At 40.6% G+C, this 24,891-nt stretch overlaps 1 protein-coding gene and 1 long non-coding RNA gene across 2 annotated transcripts in view; one reads left to right on the top strand and one right to left on the bottom strand.

The window, feature by feature from the left end:
- Positions 1 to 24,891, bottom strand: part of LOC107053085 — a 32,871-nt gene that overhangs the window by 6,753 nt on the left and 1,227 nt on the right. Inside the window, exon 2 of the long non-coding RNA XR_001466054.4 lies at positions 1 to 24,831. This exon is cut by the window's left edge and continues 5,942 nt beyond it. This is a non-coding gene — a long non-coding RNA (uncharacterized LOC107053085). The remainder of the gene's footprint in view (positions 24,832 to 24,891) is intronic.
- The window catches only part of ARMC2 (armadillo repeat containing 2), a 95,314-nt gene continuing 95,098 nt past the window's right edge, over positions 24,676 to 24,891 (top strand). The window contains exon 1 of the mRNA XM_046939605.1: positions 24,676 to 24,891. The gene's annotated coding sequence lies outside the window, so the exon portion shown is untranslated.

Here is a 24,891-nt window from a genome sequence, read left to right as displayed (position 1 = left end):
AAATAATTATGGGATTTGACTTTTTCTATGCTTTTATTTCTACATCATTGTAAACGATGATTTCTTTTATTACTCTTTACTACTCAGATGTGTCGAAGAAATTCAAAGAAAAACAAAACTTTGCCATTGAAAACAAAATTCCTACACTGTCAGGCAACTCTTTTTTTAAACGTTGAGTGAATCGTTTCTTTGGAAATTATTTGAATAAGAGGATGCATAAAAACAAAACCTCCATCCTTGGAGATACTCAAAACTCACCTGAACAAGGTGCTGAGGAGCTTTAATTAATGCAGAAGCTGGCCCAGCTCCGAGCAGGGGATTGGACCATATGCACTCCAGAGGTTCCTTCCAAAATGTATTATTACACTTTTATCACAAACCGTTATGATGCAGATCTGTCACGTACACACACTGAAATTGCCAGCCCGTGGGGTGCTGGAGAGTGGCAGCACTACTGTGCGTGGACACCCAGTGCTGAGCTGGCTCCTGCTCTCTGTAGGAACGCACAGCCACTGCCACACCTCACATGCTGTGCTGAGCACAGCCAGGAGGAATGCAAATCTTATTTGTTCTAGAACTCGTGAGCCTGCAAAGGTGGTTGAAATACCTACCCAGACTGAGAGTGGCTGTCGGTAGTGGAGAGGTTTCTTAGCAGTTTGTTAGAAGCTTGAAAGACGAAAATGGCAATCGCATTTACTGATTGAAATCACTTTTCTCCTTGATTTGCATTTAAGCTATTCCAAGGAGTCGTTTTATTCCAGCCTCCACCCAGTCCCCTTTATGCAGGCACTGCAGAGAGCATGTCATTCAGCTCCTTGGGCAGAAGCCTGCAGGCCTTTGCGGTTGCCAAAGACACAATGACACAAGGACACAAAGACACAAGGGAGGAGAGACTGCCCCTGTCTCAGGGGCAGAACCGCTCCTCTAGGACTGCCATGTGCAAAACCCACAGATATTCTGAACCTGCCCCTGTCACCTCTGTCCCATCACTTAACATTTGGTGATAGATACTTGTTTGTTCCTGCCATATCCCAACACGCTTTAACCTCATCTCCTTAACACAACAAACCTTGTTAAACTTATAAAATGTGTTTAACAGAGAACAAAGATTTCCTCCTACTTTCTTTATTAAGCCTAATTTACACACTACTCCATCCTTACTGTGCAAGTTGATAATATTTAAAGGGCACTGAGATATGTTAATAACACGTACTGTACTTGGTGATGTATTATGAAATGTATCCCATTAGTCACTTTATATCTGAAAGGCAGAAAAATTTCCACCTAGCAACAGAAAGGCATTTAGTATTTAAAAAAAAAAAAATACTTGGCAGGCATGTTAAACTACACCAGAAGGAATCCAGTCAGAGGTATCTAGAGACAACAGGAGCATAGATAAATTGCTGTCGGTGTTTCCCATTACAGGACTGGAGGATAACACAAAGCTCCATAACCTGGAGGAGCAAAAGAGAGGTACAGGGACGCCTGTTGGCAGCCTGGGGGCTGCTGGGGAGAGGCACTGCCCTCAGAGCTGGGGAGAACAGTGTGCCAGCAGTGCCCTGCTTGCCTGCTCCCACCTGCCATGGGGACCAGGTGTCACTTCCTATGCTCAAAAAACCTGATATGCCACCTAAAACACCCTGTTGTGGATAGTGTTGGTGACTGAGACTGAGAGACTCATCCAAGATTTCTCATTTTCCTCACGTACATGAAAAAAATAAGAATGTAGCTGGTCTCTTCTAAGGATCTTAGAAGGGATCTTATCACTGGAAACCAGAGCAAGAAGAGCACTTCAGTTTTGTGCACAATGCAAACCATGTACAGAGGACAAGAGCTTTTAGCGTCCCGTGTTGTGCGTCATTAACAACCTAGAGAAGATTTTTTTCAGTGATCTGTAATTTATCCTGAAACATAAGCTATGCCTATTGTATGCAGAAATGTTTTTGATAGGCCAGGCAAAGGCCACAGTATTTTTTCCAATTGCATCATGTTTTAACTACATTAAATTTTTCATTCAACTCTTTTCCTTTGGAGAAGGAGCTCTTCTAGCAGAAGAGGACTGTGCAACTTGCAAACCTCCTCTGGTAGCTCAAGAACTGCACACTGAAGAGCAATAGCCAACTATGTTTTGTTTCCCATCAGGTGTGCCCATGCATCACCCTCACAGTGCTACATTGCTGAAAAGTCAACCTAAAATGGGGTGAAGGCATTGCTTTCCCATTTGTGAAGTGACACTGCTTTTGTGTTTGACCCCAATGACCAAAATGAGTACAAATAGGCATGGTGAATGCCTGTGATCACTCACTCTGGATTCTGGTCCTGGAAGCAGCTGATTTATTTGCAGGACAGACTTCCTGTTGCACAGTGAGGACCTTCAAAGGAAGGAGGGACAAGCTATATAGCCCCAGCTTTCTTGGAGAGGCAGGGGTACACCCACGGGCATCAAAGCTCATGGTATGCGGGCACTGCTGGACACCTCAGGCCATTTGTCATGATAGGAAGAATGGGTTCTGTTCTCAGCTAGGATTCACCATCCTCTTTCTCTGAAGGGAGAAGATGTTTGCTTTGTTTTAGTAGTGGTAGTGGTAGATTTGTTTCCAACCCTGGGGAATGGCTCCGTGCTGCCTAAAGCGGCTATCTAGGATGTCTTCATTCGCTCTTCTTATTTCGACCTACTGAAGGCACTGCTGATACCCTTCTCCCCAGGGAAATGTTCTTCCTGCCCTTTGTGTTGAACAGAAGTCCCTTTATTCTAGCTTGGGAACAAGTCATAAGCCATGGTTTGAAGATAGCTGAAATTGTCATGCCCTTCCCTTCTGTTCAGCCGAGCCTTCGTGCTTCCCACCCTGAATCAGGCAGGGCAAACATAGCCAGAAAAACAAGTGCTGAAATCTGCTGCCAGAGCTGGGCCTCAGCACACAGTCAGTGCCCAAAGCTGGAACTCAGTCACGGGGGAGTTGATAGTAACGCGCAGCAAAGAGCTGAGTGCTGTCCTGCTGTTGCTGAAAGCATGAAAAATACCACCTTAATTTAGAGACTTACTAAGGCACATTATGGCAGGGCATGCCAATAAATGCGGAGCAAAGTAGAAGTGCTCTGCTATAGTATGCACTCTTACTGCAATAATAAAAAAAATTACCTTCTGGTAAAAGAGTTTCAAAAGAAAAGAGGATGTTCTGCTGTTTATTCAACAGTCAAAACAACAAAAAGGCAATGACATCCACAAAATGACCTTTCTTAATAGTGAGTAAAAATAAACTAAAATGAACCAAGGCTCAGGAAGTCACTGTTCCACCACTTAAAAACTGTTAATCATCTCTATGGCCTACAAGATAACCTACATAAGTGCTTTATTTCTTTTTCAAATCTTCTCTTCCTTGTACTTAACATGTCCATATTATTGAATTTTGTACTTAAAAGCAATAAAGCCAGCAGCCAGAGAAACACGGGCACCTTAAAACAGTGCTCAATGACTTTCATTTTCCCTGGATATGAAACAAAACTGAAAACCCATAAGACATCACCATGAGCTCCAAGAGTGCACGAAATGTAGTGGTGTGCATGCGGGGCCCAACTAGCAGCTGGTGCTAGTTGCTGCCATCTGACATGTCCTGTGAAGCTATTCCTTAGTTCTTTGGTGCAATGCTATACAAATCCTACAGCTTTTGGCCTTTTCTCTTTGTAGTAGCTCGGTGCAGAGATAATTCTCATGAGTTATAAACCATTCTCCAGCAATGAAGGAGTGTTTGGGATTTCCATCACTAATGCTGGTAAGAAATCATTTGGCTGTCACTAACGTTATGTAAATAGATGGTTCGTGTTTATACTCTACAAAACGCATTTACAAGAAAAAGGCTGACTAATTCAGAGGTCAGCTGCTAATTCAAGGTTAGTGAGCAGTAGGTTTTTATTCCCTGCCAAATAAAACCATTAAAGGCTAAATTAAAACCATGTGCTCTAACCTACCTTTATGTAATTACTGATATAAAGAGGGTGGAAGCAATTTTGCTATCCCATTTAATGCCACTAAGGAGTGAAGTGAAATGCTGTCCTACTGGAGGTTTTGCACAAGAAGTAAACCAAGATTGCTCAGCCTAGAAGGTGTGACGTCCTCCAGTATGTGAAAGCCCCATTTCAGTGAATTGTCTGGATTATTATGGTGAGTTACAAACTAGAGGCTTGATTTCTCAGAAATCCACTGAAGTGAACAAAAATTTAATCAGCAATTTATCCTGTTCTGAAAGAAGAGCAATTGGCTAGAATAAAACTAAAGCAAAGTGATCAGCCTGATGAGATTTGCCCCTTTCAGAAGTTTGGATATCCCAGTCATGGTGAAAAGAGATTAGGTCTGGTAACTCCCTAAGCCCATTCTAGATGGTTACACTGAAGATGGCTGCCAAATTTATGGAAACTATCAGCTGTCAACATTTGCCCAGCATTTTATTCCCTCTTTTAGCTACTTGTTCATCACTGCTACGTTTCTGTTCGGCCCCACAAGCACAATCACCTCAAATGGTTAGAGGTTGAGATCTGCTTGGCTCCTTCTCCCAGTCTGCCTCTGAGCAAGAAATGTTTGCTCCAGAACTGTGAATGTATGACATGGTAAAAAAATTCAAGAAGATGCAGTACTCTTGAGTGGTAGGACCGTGGCACACATGTGACTCTTACACACAGCGCCAGCCCAGTCAGGAGCTTCTTGAGTCCTTGGCCACTGGGCAGTGGACCATACTAAGGTCATTTAGCTTTTGCCACTGATCCCAAACAACACTTCTAGTGCTTACAGTCACAGAGGAAATTCTTCATTTCACACACAGAGTATTCAGTTGTGCACCATTTGTCTCTACAGCCAGCCAGCTCAGTGAGATTTCTTACCCACAAAATGACTGCAGCTGAATGAAGTAATTTTCTAATTAAAATATACATTGAATTATGAAATAAGTAACAAATGTTCACACTGTCTGTAGCAGAAGTGCTAAGTCACAGCTTGAAACAGTGATTGAGCACGTGGTGGAAGGCAGGGCCAACCCAGGGGAGCTCAGGTGCATGCAATGCACCTGAGTGGCCAGAAGGGGTGGAGCCAGGATCCACCCCTTCCCAGACCTCATTTAAGGGTTGGCAGTGGAAGAGGGGGTTTCTTACTGGAGATCCCTGTCTATCTGAGGTCTTCCAAAGGTAGGCAGATTTTTTTTTCCTTTGTTTCTCTGTCCACAACTGCTGTATTTGGGTTTATCCTGCAACCTAGGACATTGCTACCCTGCTATCGTTGCTGTGCTTTTCATCTCATTATAGTATTACACTGCCCTAGTACAAGCATCCCCTTAATCTGTGTATTGTGTGGGTTTGCTCCCTTTCATTGCATCAAATATTTAATGTGTCTGAGTACTCAGATGTCCTGCTTCTCACCACTTCTGAGTATCTATAGATGCATACTTCTCAAAATAGATGTAATAGGCAAGGCATTGTCATGTAACAAAAAACTTAGTAGCATGTTTCATTGCAAATTTCAGTCAACACAGTGGTTGGTGGAAGGTTTTGAAATGTGCTATTTCATCCCTAGTACTAGGGCTTGTAAATTCCTGAGAAGCCTTATGAGGCTCTGAGGTGTGCAAACAGAGGTAGTATCAAACCAGGATATTTGGACCAGCTGTGTGTGTTGTAGGAGTACTGTGTGGCAGTAGAATAGGATTGCATAAATCTGTAGGCTGAATCAAAATGGGATGGGTAGAAATGGAGGGGCAGATTCCTAAAGGCAGGGAACAGGCTGCCCTAGACACTAAGCAGATACTACAACCTGGAAATCACAGTATTTCTCCAGAACGAAATAAAGATATGATAGCTACTATGAAAAGGGTTAAGTGTTCACTTTCCCAGCAGTATTTCTGAGATGCTGAGCCTCATTCATCTTGGCTGAAATCTCTTATTTCCCAAATGATCTTATTACTTCATATCTTATATCCATACTGTACCTCTAAACCAAGGTAAGGAGCTGATACTAAGGGACCAGTGAGCAGCAGTGGGCAATGTTAGTAGTAGGTGGATGGTTGGACTAGATGATCTTTGAGGTCTTTTCCAACTTTGGTGATGCTATGATTTTATAGATCCCAAAATTGGCAAATTAACTAAACTATTGACAAAATGTAAAGAGAGACATATTAAATGTCCAGACTAGAGGTGGTCAACCCAGAAGAACTTGCAGATAGGATCACCTCATGCTCCAAATTTTCATACCTAAAAATGGTGATCATGTGCTCTTATAATTGACTCAATATTGCCTGTAAATAATAGTACAGTGTTTGAGGTCTGCTGATCCAGTAGAGAGAAGAAATAGAGTGGTTATAACCTGACACTGAGTCACAGAATCGGTAATGTTGGAAAAGACCTCTAAGATCACCTAGTCCAACCACCAACCCATCCTCACCGTGCCCATTAACCACATCTCTCAGTGCCACATCCACACGTTTCTTGAACACCTCCAGGGATGGTGACTCCACCACCCCTCTGGGCAAAAATTACAGTTGATGTAATTTTAATGTATTGAGTTTCACCTGTGCCTGGATTGTGACCATGACCACAGCGGCAACGTGCCTTCCACATGGCAAGATACATAGCCCCAAAAGAAAGAGCTTTAGGCTTTCAGATTAAGTGTAGAAATGGTTTTGAATGGATCAGTCAAGACAGCAATAATTGCCGTGAGGCTTAATGTAGCTTGTGCAGAAAATGTTTCTCAATTGCTTATGGTGTATTGTCAGATGTAAGAGCAGACAAATTGAGCAGATTGTGAAAATAATCCTAGCAGAGCTTCCAATAACAGAAGTTAAACTTTGTTGTTGCTAAGAAATGGGAAATTACAAGAAACAGTAATACCAGTTGCACGAAAAACAACAAAAGCATACAATATTGCTAGCTATAATCATTAATTGTATATCATCTGATTAAGAGAACATGCTGAGTAGTATTTTCCAAGACTTGCCCTCAGATAACACGATACTTCTTGGCAGGGAAGGTCTTCCATATTGATAAGTACATAGCGAAGCTCTTTGTAAATTGAGAAAACAGTTTTGAAATCTTTGCTGAAAAGAGCATATTTTTCCCTCTGCTCACTGGAGCCTTAAATCATATTAAACCTCTCAAAACCTTCCAAAGGCTTTTCATTATCTTAAAGGGGATTAATCTGTTGTTTTCCTATTTCCAATAATGTAATGAAGCAATGTTAGGAATACCTGAAAAAATAATAAACTGATTTTCAACCTCATAGTCTGAATTTCAATACTATCCTTATTTGGAGGTAGTAGTATTAACTTTGGGAGATGCTACTCTCTGAAAACTAGTGAGAAATGAGAATGACTAATTGTTGCCAGCTAACTGTTAAAATCATATATAATGCATACATAGCAGTGCCTATAATGGATGATCATTTAATCTCAAGGGCTATGCATAGCTTTCAGTCACTTGGGGATTTTAATCATCTGTTGAGATGTCAGAATTACAAACTTCTGTTAGCCTTCAATTCATGGGATTGATAAGACATGCCTTCGCATGACAATTTATCTCCATACCCTAAACTTGAAAGATCTTAAAATGTTTTTCAGCTCATAGGAGTTATTTTTGTGCAGTAGTTAAGAATTGCTCAATTGCAATTTTGAAATTCTTTAAGGATGAGAAAGTGATGAAGACAAGATGTTTTTGGTGACTGAATGCTCCTTATCTTCATCTCATGCTGTGCTAAAAGTTTGACTGCTCCAATTTTAAAGCTATCTAATCTTTCGTGTGCTAAAGCATATGAAATCATGCATTATTAGAATATGAATTACAAGAGCAGCTCATTTATTTGGTGTTATATATAACCTTTATCTAAAATGCATTATGGTTAGAAAAAATCATTTAGCAATATTCTCTAGTTCTCAAATAAACTTTTCTTCCAGAGAACAAAATTGCTTAAGATATTGAGATATTTTGTGGGGGGAAAAGGCTTTTTTTTAATATATATTAAGTCTGTTAGCATCAGTGCATGTTTTGATACTTGATGGTTACTTGGATGTGAGTCTTGTACTGAAGGGATCTTTGTTACTGAGGGATGCATTCAAGTGAGCATACAGGCCTTGGGAGTCTCCCACCAGCAGTCAAATATCCTTTAGAAATGTAGGTTCTTCAGTTTCTTAGAACATGTGGAATGCATTACATTCATTTCACTGTTGCATCCAAGGCATGTATGAATATTCTCTTTGTATACACATAGTTGGAAAGATTGCAGAAATCTGTTAGAGGCAAACTCTGTTTAAGGTTGAGCTTCCAACTGGAAGTAATTTTAATTGTAGAAGTAAGGACTTCTATCAATTGATTTTTTTTTTTTTAAGCTGTGCTTAAATACACTAAAACGATGCTTATCAGTTTGCCAATAAACTGAGGCTTATCACAGTGGAATGCTGCACTTGAGAGTAGTGGAAATTTCCACCTTGTAGAAAAACACAGGATATACGAAAGGCAATAATGTTTCCTAAACTGTCATTTAAAATAAAGTTCCTATTTTCTACCCAAAGGGTGGCCGACCTGCCCAAGAGTGGTGCTTTCAGGGTAGGTTATTTGTTTCAGGACAAAAACACAGTGCAAGCCCGCATCCAGGCTTCAGTTTAGTCACAGGACTCTGGGGTTTGTTTTTTGTTTTCAAGTGTCCCTAAATCTTTCTCCCTGCTCCTCCACTACTAGATTAATTATTTTCCATGCAAGGGCTCTTCTTTCAAAGTCTTCCATTATTCTGTTTTGACCATAGTGGGGAACTTATCCAAGCCAGCAGAAAGGCAGCCTTTATCACAAGAGGCTGCTCATGAAGTGGATGGTTTCATACATTACTGTGGGAGAATTGCCTTAACATAGCCTATTCATGCTGATGTGCCAGGTGCATCCACTTATGCAGCTCAGAACGCTGCTACCACCACATCCTGCGCTGCCAAGGCCATTATGTGCTCTGAGTGATGGAGCAAGAGGCAGGACTTGGGTCTTCTCTGCTGGGAAGTGGAGGGAGAGAAACCAATCTTTGTGCCTAAGAAAAAATCTGTTGCAGAGAGCCTGTTAACCCTCTGCTGCTCCGCACTGCCAGGGCTTCAGGAGGAGATGGGGAGAGACAGCATGGGCTTAGAGCAGGGCTCTCCTCTACATTGTTGCCCTGAGATGCTGTAAAGAGGACAAAAGGAAACTTGGATATAAATAGAGAATGACATTTTCCTTGCATTGTCCACAATGAATACATTTGTAGATGAACAAAATCATTGGAACAAAACAACATGCATGCTTGCTGCTGAAGAAAAGCCTGTTTGTGCTTAGTACATTGGAGGCATTGTTTGGAAATAGTTCATCCTTTTGTAAATATTGCCTCTGCATTGGTGCCAGGGTCGCTGTTGGTTTGTGCTGTCAGCTGAGTAACTATCGGTCCTGCACGTGCTGTGGGGAGAGCTTTTAATATGGGCACCAGATTTAAAAGGAGAAAATTATCCTCATAAGGACTGTCCTGTTCATTTGTAGTTAATGCTGTTTGCTTTCCTCTTGTTTCTCCCAGGCTTACCCTGTTTTTCCTGCATATAAACTAGGGACTGTTGTGTGTGTGTGTGTGTGCATCTGAGGAAACAAATGATCTTTCCCTTCTCTGTAGAAGTTACACAACAGCCCTGAAATAAGGATAGCTGAGCCACAGAGGGGAATAGAAGGGGTGTTTAATTCACGTCACCGGGAGCTAGAACTTGTCCCAACCCTCAGGTTCTGCCAGTGTGTGCTCGGATGAGCAGGCATCCTTTTTCAGACCAAATCTTGTTAATGTTGCTTTTGCTTTTCACCTGCAGTGATGTCACTACAGCAGCTCTGGTTGTGTCCTCTTTTGCTTGTGCAAAGAGGCTCAATCCTGCTGCTGCCAGCAGAGTAGCACTGTGTTGGAGATCCCAGCCCTTGGGTTTATTTGCTTGTTTGCTGGGAAGATGTGCCTGTGGCAATGTTTCTTCTTTCCAGAAGTTTTGAGAATTCAGCAAAACAAATAGCTCTGTCAGATGCAAACTAAAATCTATGAAATGAATAAAATATGTTCGGCACCCAGTGAAAGACTTCTTGTATCCCTGATGAGAAAGCAGATCTGATGGAAAAAGACACGTTTGTATTCGTGCCCCAAACCAGCTTTTGGGCATTATAATATAGGAAAAAAAAAATCAGAGTTCATTAACATACTGAAGTAATGAACCAAAACTTTAAGAGTGTTTGTGCAACTCCACTGGTGATAGTGAGAAAGAGCAGATGCAAATGAGACAGAATGAAACCATCGAACAAAAAAGCCTTCCTGTGATGTATCTCACCAGAACACTTGTAACCTGAGTAAATCCTGCAGCCTCCCTTCAGTCAATGAAGACCCCCAATTTTGGGGTCTCCAAGCACAACCAGTGTGACCTGCTGCAGGTTGCTACTTGGGACTGAGGTGACCTGTGGTACAAAAGCAGTTATTCCTCTCTCACCAATGGGATTTCAGACAGCAGGTATGTACTGTAGGTGTTTAAAGATAAGTGAGGGGAATCCAAGATTTTTTGCTAGCAGATCTGCACTAACGGATTTTGGCGGTTGCCTTGGATGAATATGTTAAGAAGTGAGAAGAGAAGTATTGCTGTGAACAAGGGTGGATCTGTTGGGATTTTCAACAGTCTGGGAGGTGGTTTTCACTGCTCTGCTATTCAGGCAGAAAGCATTTCACGAATGTGTTGCTTTTGGCAGCTGGGGAGCTTGCAGGTGTGGGGAGTATGGAGGACTCGGGGCCAGCCTGGCTGTACAGACCAAGGTCTGCCTCCAAAGAAGGGCACTGGAGATGAGCAGCCTGTGGGTGACCCTGGCAGACCAGTCCTGCCTCTGGAGGACCTGGCCTCTTCCTACATCTCAGTCTTTCATGCCTTGTTCTGTGCCATGATCTGTGTCTTGTGAAGTGTGAGCCATTCCCTTGTGGCACGGTCAGTGAGGCTATAAACTGATGAAACTCATTGTTAAGCAAGGGTGTTAAAATCCAGCAGCAGGTTGGAAGGCATGTGCTTCCATAAGGCCAGGCTGGTTGGGACCTCGGGCAGCCTGATCTGGTGGGTGGCAGCCCTGCCCATGGCAGGAGGCTTGAACTGGGTGGGCTTTGAAGTCCCTTCCAACCCAAACCATTCTAGGCTTCTATGATTCAATGATTGCATGGTTTTGTGATAAGCCCCTTTATTTTGTCTACGTGCAGTGGAGTACCTGCATGTCTGAGAAGAAACTGATGCCATCTTTCCATGTTACACAGTATTTTGGAAAACAAAGCTATAGAGAAACCTGATTTAGGAAACCTTCCATCACAGAATTACCTTTATATAAGCAGTTGCTAACATACAGATCTCCCCCAGAAGCTGTACAGGTGGCAATGCGTTTTGAGATATGCAATAGGTCTGGTTGGCCATCTTTTGTTTGTTTTCCACTAGAAATTGGATTTCATATAATTTGAGTCAAAGAATATTAACACTTTTGATATTTCCTTGACTTCCAAAAAGCTAAGTCAACATGCTTACATGTGCATCTTATATTAAAATTGCAAGTATTTTATCTCTCTTTGGATGTGCTGTGCTGCCCTCATTTCCCTGCCTGATTAGAAATGGGCTTTTATTTCCAGAAAATATCCTTCTCCAGGAGGGAAATTAATATATTTGTATCTGAGATACAGTTCTCCATCAAGATAAACCACAATCTGAAGCTACATAAATTGCAGGACCCTCCAGCACTTCATGATAGCAGGCAAATACGGTTATCCTATGACACAGACAAATGCATGAGGGGAAAGCGAGCTACTGACTTGCCCAAAAGGTAGTCAATGGAAGAGGTGAAAATTATACCTTTTAAAAAATACAGTGATGTTCAGGCAATTTGGAAAATATTTCTCTGCCCTAAAAAAAAGTACAGCTCAAGCTGAAATCAGATGTGGTAGGAGCGGTGTGAAAGGCTGCCGCAGGTTCTAAGAATAATGATGCCACACATCCTGAAGATTACTGCGCTCTTCCCTCCCTGCTTTTATCTCAATGGCCATGCCCCAGAGTTAGAAAGTGGCACCCTTCAAATCAGAACTCCAGATTTTGCAGTCCACAGAATTCATTCATTTTGCTCCCTGGTACAAAAGGAGGGCTGGGGTGTTTTCCTGCAGGTTGTACTGAACCCAGCTGGAAGTTAAGGAATGTCAAGGCAGCACACACCGGCTCCATACCTGGTCATGGTGCTGGGGTAGGGTGATGTGAATTCTGCTCTGGCCTATGGGTCTCCAGGCTCCTCCAAGACTCTGCTGGGAGGATCGTTGTTGCTGAAACAATTCCTTTTGTTTTTCTTTTTTTTCCCATGTTACTGCAGTAATAAAGATTTAACATGCTGCTGTCCCCTTAAAATGGGGAAATGATCTGCAAGGTGAAGATGAATGTCCAAAGACTTTACTAATTAATAGACAATTTACTTCATAGCTGACAATAATGATTTATTGGAAATTAGACTATCATATGTCACCTCAGGTGCTGCTGATAAATACCTTAATGCAAACAGCTTTGATACCACCTAACTCAGATTTCCTTGGTCTGCCATTCAAGAACTATTTGGAGCACGTGAAACATTAGCTAAATGTGTGCTTTCAATGATAGTAAGTACAGAATTTTAAAAAAGAAAAAAGGCAGGACATGAGTTTAGAATTGTCATTATTAATGAAAAGTTTGGTGGTTACACTGTAAAAGATGTTACATGTTTGGCTTTTTCCTCCATCTTCATTACGTCGCTTTCTGAGGTTAAAAGTTGGGAAGGTTGCAGGAAGCCAACTCTGCTACCCAAACTGCTTTCATTTGAGTTTCAGACACACGTGGGGCTCATTTCAGTGCAGCTGCCTGCATGTTATGCACTGCTGCAGTGGAGCCAAGATTCCACCAATGTTTCAAGCATTTTAAAAGCACCAGAAAATCTATGGGTCAAAGGAAGCCAAAATGCTCCAGCAGTCTACCGAGGTTGACTACAAGCATAAATTTCAATGAAAATTCCATTTCTGTAGCACACATTGCTGTGATTTACCTTCATATATGATAGAACTCAGTGAATTTCTCAGGTTCTGTAGGAAATTCAGAAGAATTAAAGACAGTAGAAACTGGAATAGTCTAATTGTACCCATCGAAGTCCCTGCAGGAAGGAGAAGATCAGAAAGTTGACAGTGTAGAAGTATGGGCTGATTACACCAAGCAGTAGAGGACTGTGCAGTCAAGGAGACAGAAGATGTAAGTATTTCTTTCCCCCCTAGTTGCAACTCTGCACCAGGTTTAGAGCTTTGATCTTTTCCCATACTTCTGTTGAGCAGAAAGGAAGTTTATCTATATCTTTATGGGACAGAACAATAATAAAAATGTTGCAATACAATGGAGTTATTTCAAAATCCAATCCCTCACAGTACTGAGTGGTTTCTTGCTAGAATATAAATAAGGTGTTAAATATAAATATTCAAGAGAAAGCACTGTCTACAAATGAACATCCTATCTTACACCTTGGGAGTAATTTAAAGCAATTTTATTAATAGGATTCTAGCAGTAGCCTATACTACAAGCTTTTTACCACTGTCTTTAGGTGACAATTTGACATCATAAACACAATGTATTATTTATTGTAATTTGCTTTTGTCATGCAAGTGTCCCACTTCAGACCAGGGACCTTTGTTCCTGGCACTGTAAAAATTCATTAGAAATGTGTTTGGAGAGATTAAGATGAGTATCTGGCTACATCTTGGCCTTGATTGCAAAGGAGCACACTATCAAGCCTCTTAATAACATATTTACTGATGTTCAACAGGATGCTAGAGGACAAAATTGATCACTGTGCTTAAAAATGCTTGCTGCCACTGTACAGTGGTTAAAAATGTTAGCATTCATCATGCACACAGCTGGCCTGCTGGAAGAGCACTGGTCCCACCATCTCTCCCTGTGTTTCACAAAGGCTCTGCTCAGCGTGCCCAGCCCTGCTTCTTGCTGACACCTGAGCAGCAAGGGGGAGGAAAGCTGTGAGAGAGGGAGAGCTCCTTGGGGCAAAGGGAGAGAAAGGCTTGTATTGCAACCCTAAATAGAGCAGAACAAAATAGGAAGATCTGCCCTGGGAGAGGAGCCAGGTCAGATAATCCCATTCATAAACTTAGTCTTGATTTAAAACCAATTTCTTTTACCATTACTCCTATTGAAAAGCTGTTCTTAGAGCTACCTTCTTCACAGAACTAAAAAGCACCTCGTTTCAATTTTAGTCATGGTTATGCTACTTAAGTACCAGCTTTTCCCCTCTTTGTTTTAACTTCTTCACACTTGTATTAAAAACATTCCCCCTCTGTCTTTTGCTGAGTTGTTGACCAAAACCCTTTTTAACTAGTTTTTCTAAGGCAAGCTCAGTGTTGTCCTGAACAGCTCTTTCTGCATTTGGTTGTTTGACTTTTCCTGAGCAAAGGTAACCAGAACAACAAATGCTGCTGTAGATGAGATTTAGTACTGAAGGTCTCTCATTTGCACTTGTTACACCCAAGATCTTTATTTGCTTCTTTCCCATCTGCATCCCACTGGTGGCCTGTGGGTCACCATGTGACCTTCTCAGACACTCGAGTCTGTCTTGTAGAGCCCAGCCTGTAAGCTGGAGATGAAACTCCTTGTAGTTCCCTAGCATGCAGGCAGCCTTTTTAAATACGAGGGCTGCTGTGAAAGCAATGTCTCTGATTTTATTATGTTGGCCCATAATGTCAGAGGTAGATGTTGGAGGTATGGCAGTAGAGATGCAGATTTTAATGGGTGCAGCATACAGGCTCTTGTTCATCGCTGGCAGAAATGCATAGCGAATGGTGGTGACTGTGTTGAAAAAATAATGTTTTGTAGCTGAGAATTTGCTTTATCAAATAATGTAACTGTGCTCTTAGTTGTAGTTTCCAGGGAAATAAATAGAAGACATTCTTTTAAGAACAACCTGCATACATTTTTACCTGCTTTCCATTACCACAACTGTCCACTTAAAATGGATGGTTCGGTGGTCTTCTGTAGCGACTGTGACTCACAACTTGTGCAGTTAGCATTTGCTGTAGTACAGTTGAGTACAGGTTGTACTGATCATAGGGGTCAGTAAAGAAAGATATGGAGAGCTGTTGGAGTGGGTCCAGAGAAGGACCATGGAGATGTCCAGAGGGCTGGAGAACCTCTCGCATGAAGACAGGCTAAGGGAACAAACCCTTAGCTTGGAAAAGAGAAGGCTCTGGGGACACCTCATTGCAGCTTTCCAGTACTTGAAGGGTGCTTATAAACACTAAGGAGGGGGACTGACTTTTTACACGGTCTGATAGTGACAGGGCGAGGGAGAATGGTTTAAAGCTAAAAAAGGGGAGATTGAGCTTAGATATTAGGTAGCAATTTTTTACTCAGAAGGTGTTGAGGCACTGGCACAGCTGCCCAGAGAAGCTGTGGTGCTCCATCCCTGGTGGTGCTCAAGGCCAGAATGGATGGAGCCACGGACAGCTGAGCTGGGGGGTGGCAGCCCTGTGTGCAGCAAGGGGTTGGAACTGCGTGAACTCTGAGGTCCCTTCCAAACCAAGCCATTCTGTGATGATTCTGTGACACTGTGATTAATCACAAGACTAATCCTGACCATCAGGGTACTCCCAATTGCCTCATCTGTGAAACTGCACTACCAAAGCCTGCTGCTGCTTCTCTTTCACCCCAAGTTTTCCATGTGTGACTTACAATTCTGGCAATAAAGCTCTCCCCTGCTGACTAACAATTTTCAGTGTGCTATTACAACTACTTTACAATTATTAATAGATTTGATCTAAGAGGATAATAGGGGGGGAGACAGGTGCAAACACAGGTCAAAGTATAAACATGCTGTTCTACAGGCCACCTTCATCACTGCACAGCATGTTTTCAGCAATGCCCTGTCTCACATTGGTTCTTTTCCTCTTGGCCTTTCTGAAGCCTAGGGAGGAGCACATGGAGCAAATTGTTGTTTTCACCTGGTACAGCAGGTTCTGATGTTAGCTTTCCAGCTTTGATTGTCCTATGTTTTTAAACATGCCCACTGCTACGCATGTATGCTAAAGGCAGAAACACACACAGTGCTTAGAAAGCGTTTAGAAAAGATTTACATGGCACCTGACCATGTTTTTGTTTGTTTGTTTTTAAATTCGTTCCCTTTCTTTGTAATTCCAGGCAGCACAGGAATGTTTTCAAGGCAGCCCCTATCACATCTCCACCTTCCTCCCCGCTTTGTGATGTCTGTAAACTTTGTAACTTTTATTCATCCCCCTTTCCAGAGTATTTCTGAGAATGCTGCTTAATAGTAGGCAAGGACTCTGCTATTTGTCTCCCATCACTGTGAAAAGCGAGCAATTGCTTCTGTCCTATACTTACTATCTTTTCATGTGTCTCTTGTGCAGTGAGAACCTGCCTCTTCACTCGGTTTATTTTGGGATGCTTTAGTAAAAGATGTTGAACATCTTATTTGAATTCCTTGTAGGTGTTTGAACCAAATCTCCTCTCCCCATACAGAGGAACTTTGGGAGGCACCGTTTCCATCTTACAAAGCTGCCTTTTTCTTTCCCAAAGTTATACTTGCTCATTTGCTCACTGATTTAGTCCTAGTCTAAAAGTGTAGTTACCTCTAACTTCCTCTAGAGCCGTGGCTAAAATGTATAGCATGTTGGCTAATGAAAGTTTCCTCAAGCCCCTCTTTTGATGCATTTCATTCTGTTTTTACAGATACATATATACAGCCCATCAGATAGATGGTTTTTTTATTGTTATCTTCATTTGGATGTAACTTAAGGTTTTTATAAAACGTTTTTTTTAACTTGATGCAACCTTACAGTCACGCAGCCACGCTCACTTTCTTTTGAAGACTTTATAAAATCTCCAAGATACGACCAGCCCTTGGCTGGACCAGAAGTGCAGTACAAAAATCCCAGAACAGCAAATTGCAGGATTTAGAGGCTCTCATTTTTGTTGGCCTTTTCAGCCACATGCTATAATTTCCAAGAAAATCCATATTTCACCATCATCTCTGTGAGTGAGCATCTCTGTGAACCCTTCAGATAGAGGTGAAATGACAAAAAAAAAAATTAGTCCTATTTCCACTTTCTTAATTTCGGGGTGGGAAAACTTGCACAGATAGGTCTTTGCATCCAAGTAGAAAAAGCAGCCACCTCAAATAGGATTTTAGATGTAACCAAAGCTGCTAATTTAAAATATTAGGGGAAAAAAACAAAACAAAAACAGAAAAACTGGGACTGCCCATCAAGAAATTGGATCAAGGAAGCATGGGATAAAAGGAGATCAATGTAAGGTAAGAAAAATGTCACAAAGCTTTCCTGAGAGTAGATTACGCCACACGTGAAAAATAAAAAGAAAAAAAACCCTACCTTTCCACATCAAGTAAACAAGTTGACCTAATCTGACTAGATTCTAGATTTCAGGGAAATATTTTTTAGTATACTAGTTTGAAGAACATAATCAGTTAAGCTACGGAAGATAGCAACTACTAAATTAACTCTAATAACGAATGTGAAGTAGTTTTGAAGAACTGTCAAGCTAATGGCAGGTTCCTGTTGGACTTCCTCAAGGAACAATCCTAGATAGACTGTATGAACTATTTTCACTGAGTATCTTAACCTAGGAATTAAGCGTATGATCAGCGGGTGACACAAACCTAGGACACTGTTAACACAGAGGGGGAATTTAATACAACTAAGAGCACAAAACCTAATTCTGTTTGATATATTTCTGTGCCTGCATTACAGCTAAGAAAATTTGACCAGTGCGGTTTATCTTTACAATAGAAATACCACACTTAGGAGCTTTTGCTGGGTTTGGCATGTGCCAGGTTGCAGGACACTGAATCAGGCCTATAATATGAGTTTTGTGCCCTTTGTTGTATGAACAATAGCCAAAATCCTCTAGCCTCATGTAATTCATATTTTTACAAGTTATTCAAGACTGCCACTTAACTCCTATGCATCCTGATCCACCTTCACTCTTACTGACATAACTTGTAAACTGGAGATCAAAGTACAAGTTCAACAGAAAAAAATACAATGCGAAGTAAAGTCCATCTCTGTTGATTCTGGAAAAAAACTTCAAAATTTGGTCTCTTGCTCCCAGAGCTGTCAAATGAAGCCAGGTTATGGCATTGAGTCAGAAGTACTGCATGACTTTCTGAAGACTTACCTGAAATAACATACTGTGATGTGCCTGAGGTAATGTAATACCAGAGACAACTCTGCTTCGTGAGCCAAGCTAGCTCATCTGCAAGGCCCTGCACTGTATCAGGTGCGTGTACTATCTCACGTCCGTAGTTGTGCAAAGTGTAGAGAACACATCTGGACATGCTAGAAAACTCACAGGAAGCCCGAGGCCGAGATGAAACTGATGACACCCTTCTTGTAAAAAGCCTTTTGACACCCTTGTCATGCAATACCAGTAATGGTATAAAGTTCAAGGTTGTAAACTAGGAATAACAAGAATTTTGCTATCAGTGTCCATAAAAAAAAAAAAAAAAAAAGAATGTAAAGCAGGTGTCTCAATCAGTCCTTAAGGCCTTTGAGACACTCATAGCATGCAGGTCTGCATAGAATAAAAAAAAGCTTTTAAATATTAAAATATTAGTTTCAGCAGGGATAGGAAGGTGTTAATGCTACTCAAAAGGCCCTGACAAGATCTTCTCTGGAGTACTATGCGTACTTCTAATCTTGCATCTTAAAAAAGATTTATTGCAAGTGCAAATGTACAAAGAAGGGTTAGAAGATTGGCTGGGGAAAGGCATCCTCTTCGGTGTCAGGTGTAGCACTGCTGTTTGGGCAGAGCCGAGGCTGAGTAGGTTATGACAGTTGACAATGAAAAGAAAGCAATCTATGAATGCTCAAGGAGTGACAGATTGGAAGGGGCTTTATCCTTAGGGAGAGAGAAAGGTTATTTAAACTGAATTCCAAGATGTTTACAGAACGTGAGGGCATCAGCTGGTTTTGACTACTTGTTATCAGAAATCTGTAACCATTTAGAGGAATGGAAATTAAGAGCAACCTTACGACAAAGGTATTTTCAAGATGGAGTTTGATACCTCTGCAGATAACTTGCACAGTACAACATGGCTGTCTGCAATAGCTGGGATCAGAATTGATGGCCGAGTAGTTCTTCACCAGTCTTTTCCATGTCAAGATCAGCACTGAGTATGAAAGTATTGATTTTCAAAATGCATATCAAATTTACACATTTGCCACTAGCCAGTTTATCACCACCTGCTATCTTGTATTCAATTCTGTTACACAAGAGTGTAAATTAATGCGGAGTGCAATCCTCGTAATTATTATAGTTGGGGAGCAAATGGGGCTGTGCATATGCAAGTATCTAATTAGCCACGTAATGGTCGCATACACGTGAAAATACCCTGTTCAACTATGAAATCGTACCGACTGCTTCAGCTTATACAACGGTGTGTATAGTTGCCTTCCTTGCATAAGGAGAATTAGGCCTTCTGTTTTTAATAATACTGCACCATTCTGTTCAATTCTGAGCCCTTAATCTTGCATCACAGTAGAACACTCCGGTAGCAACAAATAATTGTGTGTTTTTCACACTTTCCATTTTGTAAAATGCTACTTCCTGACCTCTGTGAAATGCATACAGTGGGCTACTTTGATGTATAATTAGATTAATCTTAACTAAAAAGTATCCTGGTGTAGCTGTGACAGTAAAAAGAATAAGATTTTACCTACTCAGGAATTTTAATTTTCAGTTGTCTTTTCTCATGAGAGCTCTGTTGTCTTAGTATGTCACACATAGTTTCACCACTTCTGTTTGTTTTAGACTGAGACAACTTGGCCTTATTAGCTTCTTCTATCCCCTTCAGTTTTGGTGGGGTCTCAAGTGCCTCCTTAGTTCTATTGCAAAAGGAAGTCCTCATAAACCACATAAAGCCCTAAAAAAGCTGAGGGCAAAATTGAATGGATCTTTGCTCTCATTGGCTGCATCTTCCCCTCATGCAGTGCTGCCACGGGTGTCTAAAGCTCTGCAAAGGGAAAGAGAATTGCAGGCTGCTGGCTCTCCATGTCAGAGAGCATGCATTCACTCCCAGTACCTTTTCTGGATCTGCCAAATGTATTGCTGGGATTTCTAGGATACAACATCATCATTTCAGCACTTCTGTAATTTACAGACAAAGAACTACGAAATAGGAACATAGCTAGGAGGATTGGGCATAGTATGAAGTCATGCTGTCTAAGGCTGGCCAGATACTTGCCTTTCCACTCAACTTGTAGAGGCAAATTTGCTCATTTCTGAACGTTCTCTACTTCTTTTAGATGAGCATCAGCAAGACTGATAAAAAAATAGTTGGTGTGTTTTTACTTGGAACTTCTCTCCAAAAAATGAGAATTTACTTTGCTTATATAGAGTAATTAAGAATACTCATACTCAATAATTAATTTGGGGGTTAATTTTACCTCTCCCCCCTCTCCCAATGCAGGCATCTGCATACTTCTGTACATGCACATATGCATACTCCATTAAAATTACATCAGCATAAGTATGAATATCATGAACCAAAAGTTTGGCATCCCTACTATAGTGACAGCTGACTGCCACCTATGGGCAGGAGTTCATGTTAACATATTTAGCTAGAATTTTAATATTATTCTTTGCAATTAATTCAATTTGTAATTGTTCTAGTAGGACAGAGCTTCAATTCATTTGCTATATATTTGTCCACGGCAATCACTTCTCCCTCTGAAAACTGAATATTAAAACCAGCTTCTTTATGAAGGGGAATCAGCTTTGCGACGATTAAAAAAAATGGGGTAGGACGTTCTTATTTCTGTTATCTGAATAAGGAATAAATAGAAGCACCCTACTTCTCCAAGCAAAGAAAAATGACTCAGTGGTACACAGACAGGCACATCAACAAGATAATGCTGTATTTAATGATTACTGTAATTTTAAAGTTTAGCCATCTCAAGGTTGTAATATTTTGTTGACGGCCTTCTTTTACTAAATACATACAAATAGGCTGGTTATGCAGTCCCGTGAAAATGTGTATATAATTAGTATGTCATAGTAATTCTCTATTCAAAAATTTTCATTTTTCCGAGGAAAATGATGGCTAAAGTGGGGGAAGAGAAAGAAGAGCAGAAAAATGTATGGCTTGATTATGTAAGCCTTGATTTTTCTGATAATCAGTGCTCATTTACGAAAGAAAAAAAGCAAGTGCAGACTGAAATGTCAAATTCATTGTATTAAAAATCGTGTTTCTAATTCAGCTTCCAGGTACTTAAAAGCAAATAGGCTGACAATTCTGTCTATTTGATTACAAATAACAAAAATGCTCGACTACAGCTACTACATCGTAGTATGCTGCAGTATATCGTGCAGCCCTCATCATTTCTCAGAAATAACATACGTAAACATAGCTGGAACAGTTTAGCGAATTAATACATACATTTTCGTTTGGGAAAAAAGATCATTTTACTTCAGTCAGCAGAAGGTATTTGTAACCATAACATGCTTCCCTTTTTGGGGAAGGAGCGCAGAATTTTTGAGGGAACAGAGACAGAAATGAACTTTAAAAGGGGAAAATATGTTAAAAGAGACAGAAACTTACAGGAACTAAGAATGAGTTTGATATGATGAATTTTTCAAGATCCCCCTTTTAAAGTAATTTTATTTCTGGGCCTCCTCATTTGTGTTCCACTCTGTTAAATATTTTTTTTGAGATAGTCTGGTAATTGTAAGTATTACATTTGTGCTCATCTCATGCGTTTTCACTAAGTTTTATTTCTAAAGTTACGTCGTAAACTTGGGAAATACTGTACAAGCAGCATACACCATTTTGGTATCAGACGTTATCACGTCGGCATTTCATGCTTACCCTCCAACAGCATAAGCACCCTTTATCATCTATGGAATTCTGACATTTATGGTAAAATATTTGTACTCAGTACACAAAGGGATTTTGAAACTTAAGTAACTGTGTTACACAGCAATTTAATTCCAATACATTTTGCTTCTTACTACTGAATTAAGATTGCAAAAACAGTCTGACTTTCTTGTGTCCGACCGGTAACATTCCCTTGCATTTTCAAACCACGGTTTAAACCGAACCCACTCAGACTCTTTGGATAGAAACTTCATATCAGACAAAAATTACTCTTTAGCACGTTTGATGAATCCAGCTTAAAACCAAACACAGAACTGCATGAACATCTGCGACAAACGACTCGCCTCGGCCATTCTCTTCTTTCTTATTTAATCTCCCACTGGAGTACAGTTTAGTTGGTTTGCTATTTTATAGTGCAGATCTCTCCCTCACCAACCTACTGCTTGCAAAAAAGAACTTTAAAAATTTCCATGTGTGAGAACAAAACCTGAGCAGAATAGGGCTGCACCTTTTAAAATGGGTACTAGCAGGGGAAGGGAAAGCAACGAACAAGCTAGCACTCCAAATTTCCAGGAGTAACAAAAAGGGGGAAAAAAATATAGGAAAAATGAAACTGAGGACTGTTAAACTAATAGATCAGTTACTAGAATATGAAACAGAACCGTCCTTTCCTGGTGATGCTTCACTGACTTGCTGCTTGCATACCCACACGAGTATAAACTGAGAGCAAAATTTTTCTTAATGTAGGCAGTATTACGAATGTTGAGATATTCCTGTTTCAGTATCTTTAAATCTGAGGCCTTGTTAAAGAAGACGCTACTTGGAAAGATCTCTGAGATACCGGCAAACCCTGCTTGGTTTCTCCTGATTTTCTTCCACAAATGATCTGTTTGATAGACGGGGGAAAAATAAAAGAGCAAATAGCAGGCAAAGCACCTTTAAAGTGCTTGTTGTTACTTTTGTGCCTTTTACAAAAAGACGAGGAAAATTCCACTTCCCAAGTAAAGAAATACAGAGCAGTGTAACATCATAGCTTTAGAAACTATTCTTTCTGTTTTTCACACATCACCTCAATTTCACCCGAATGCTGCTTATACTGCGTAACACAGATTTTACTTTACATAATATCGCTTAGTGCCTATATGGATTATTTGTTACCTAATAACTGTTAGATTGGTCGTGAATTTTTACTGTGCTAGGTGTTTTTCAGAACATAGTTACATGTCTGCATTTTTTTGGACAAACTTTCAAAATATTACTGTATTCTGGTCTATTTCACCATGATTTAACACTGCAGGAGTGCATCCAGATATTCATAACACAATACGCTTGTAGGCACAACTAAACAAAAAGCAGATTAGCTTGTGATGTAGTGGAATGAGTGGGACTTTCTTCTAATGGAGAAAAACCTGTTTGCTCATAATAATTCCATTTATAGCTGAGAAAGGGAGCAAAGCACCTGGAACTGAGTCAGTGTGAATTCCAGCAATGCAATGAGCTTCACAAAAGCTGTGGTTACCTTGTTTTTTAACTAACCACACTGAGCTGACAGCTATTAACAGTAGCAAGGACTTGCATAACGAGGACTTGAAGGAAAGCTTAGCACTATCCATGCCAGAGCGATTTAAAGAGAATGAAGGCACGTATTTCTTTATGATGCATTATGTAACAACATAGAGGGCAATCTGAGACATTTAAAAAGATACGGGGACCCACATATAATTTTACACTTGTTATTTTAGAGTGCTTATAACCCAATGCTTATGAAACACCTAACTTAGGAATGTGATCCTGTAAAATGAGTTTAAAATGTTTTTGAAGACGTGTTTTACGTTTTGTACGTGCTTAGAAAAGCATAGTAGGTCCTACAATTCATTTTCTTCAAAATTCTGCAATGTATGCAATCTCAGATAAAATTGTCAAAATCTAGGATAGCTGGACCTTCTGGTTCACATTAGTGTGAAGAGAAAACTGCTGTTGAGCTGACACGTTGATAGATTATGAGTTCTGCTGAAGAATAGCTAAAAATGGTGATTCAATCTTGTCGCTACTATATAAAAAAAATAACAGAAGTGGAGATGTTACTCATGATATCGTGTCTTTCATCAAAACCCTAAAGGGTTCTGGTGCATTGAACACGTTTTCCTTCTGAGAGCTTTTGGCTGTATAAAATATCGGTGTAAGTAAATGAAACTAAATTGGCCTATTTAAAAAACAAATAGGATGAGCTTTTGTGCCCTAAGTTTATTTAAACAAGAAAATAAAGATTGGAATATAAAAAGACTGCCTTTTAAGGTGGTAGGTTCTTTTCCTTTTCAGTTTTTACAATAGAGATTCTGGTCTTGTAACGATGAAATGGAGAGCTGCAGGATTATGAAACAACTAAACACGAAGGGCAAATCTGACTGGAAGAGACAGAGATATTATTGCAATTATCTGAAACTTAGCTGGGTTAGTTCCTTCACTAACCTAAATCAATGCAGTTCCTCTGAAATCAATAGGGTGATACAGATTCATCCAAAACATACCTGGCATGTAAGATAATGCGTCACCTTCTGTTAGGACACGTAAACATAAACACATGTGGAGAGGACTCTTTTCTATATATCTCCTTAACCTTTAAATACTCGAAACCGTACTTTTAGGAGAGGCATTTATGTACTTCTGCTATTTTACTCCTATATCTCTGTTGGTATGAATCTCGTGTGGTCATTTACACTAAAATAAAGTCAGGTCCAAACGCTGACTTCAGTCCTCAGTGCTCCGTACTTATCTGTGCTGCTGCAAATCACCAGGAAGGGCTCAAGATGGCAGGGAGCCGGGGCCTTGCTGGCTGCTGTCTTCCTCCCGTGAAAATCACCGAGCGCTCCCACTGCTCATTTCTGAATCACCCAAGGCGTCCTGCAACAACAGAAGGGAACCAAGACTTCACAATCCTCATCCTCACCGATGGGAGAGCAG

This window comes from Gallus gallus, chromosome 3 (genome assembly GCF_016699485.2).
Source record: "Gallus gallus isolate bGalGal1 chromosome 3, bGalGal1.mat.broiler.GRCg7b, whole genome shotgun sequence".
NCBI classification, from domain to species: domain Eukaryota; kingdom Metazoa; phylum Chordata; class Aves; order Galliformes; family Phasianidae; genus Gallus; species Gallus gallus.
Note: the sequence above shows the minus strand (reverse complement) of the source record. Positions and strands in the feature narration are given on the sequence as shown.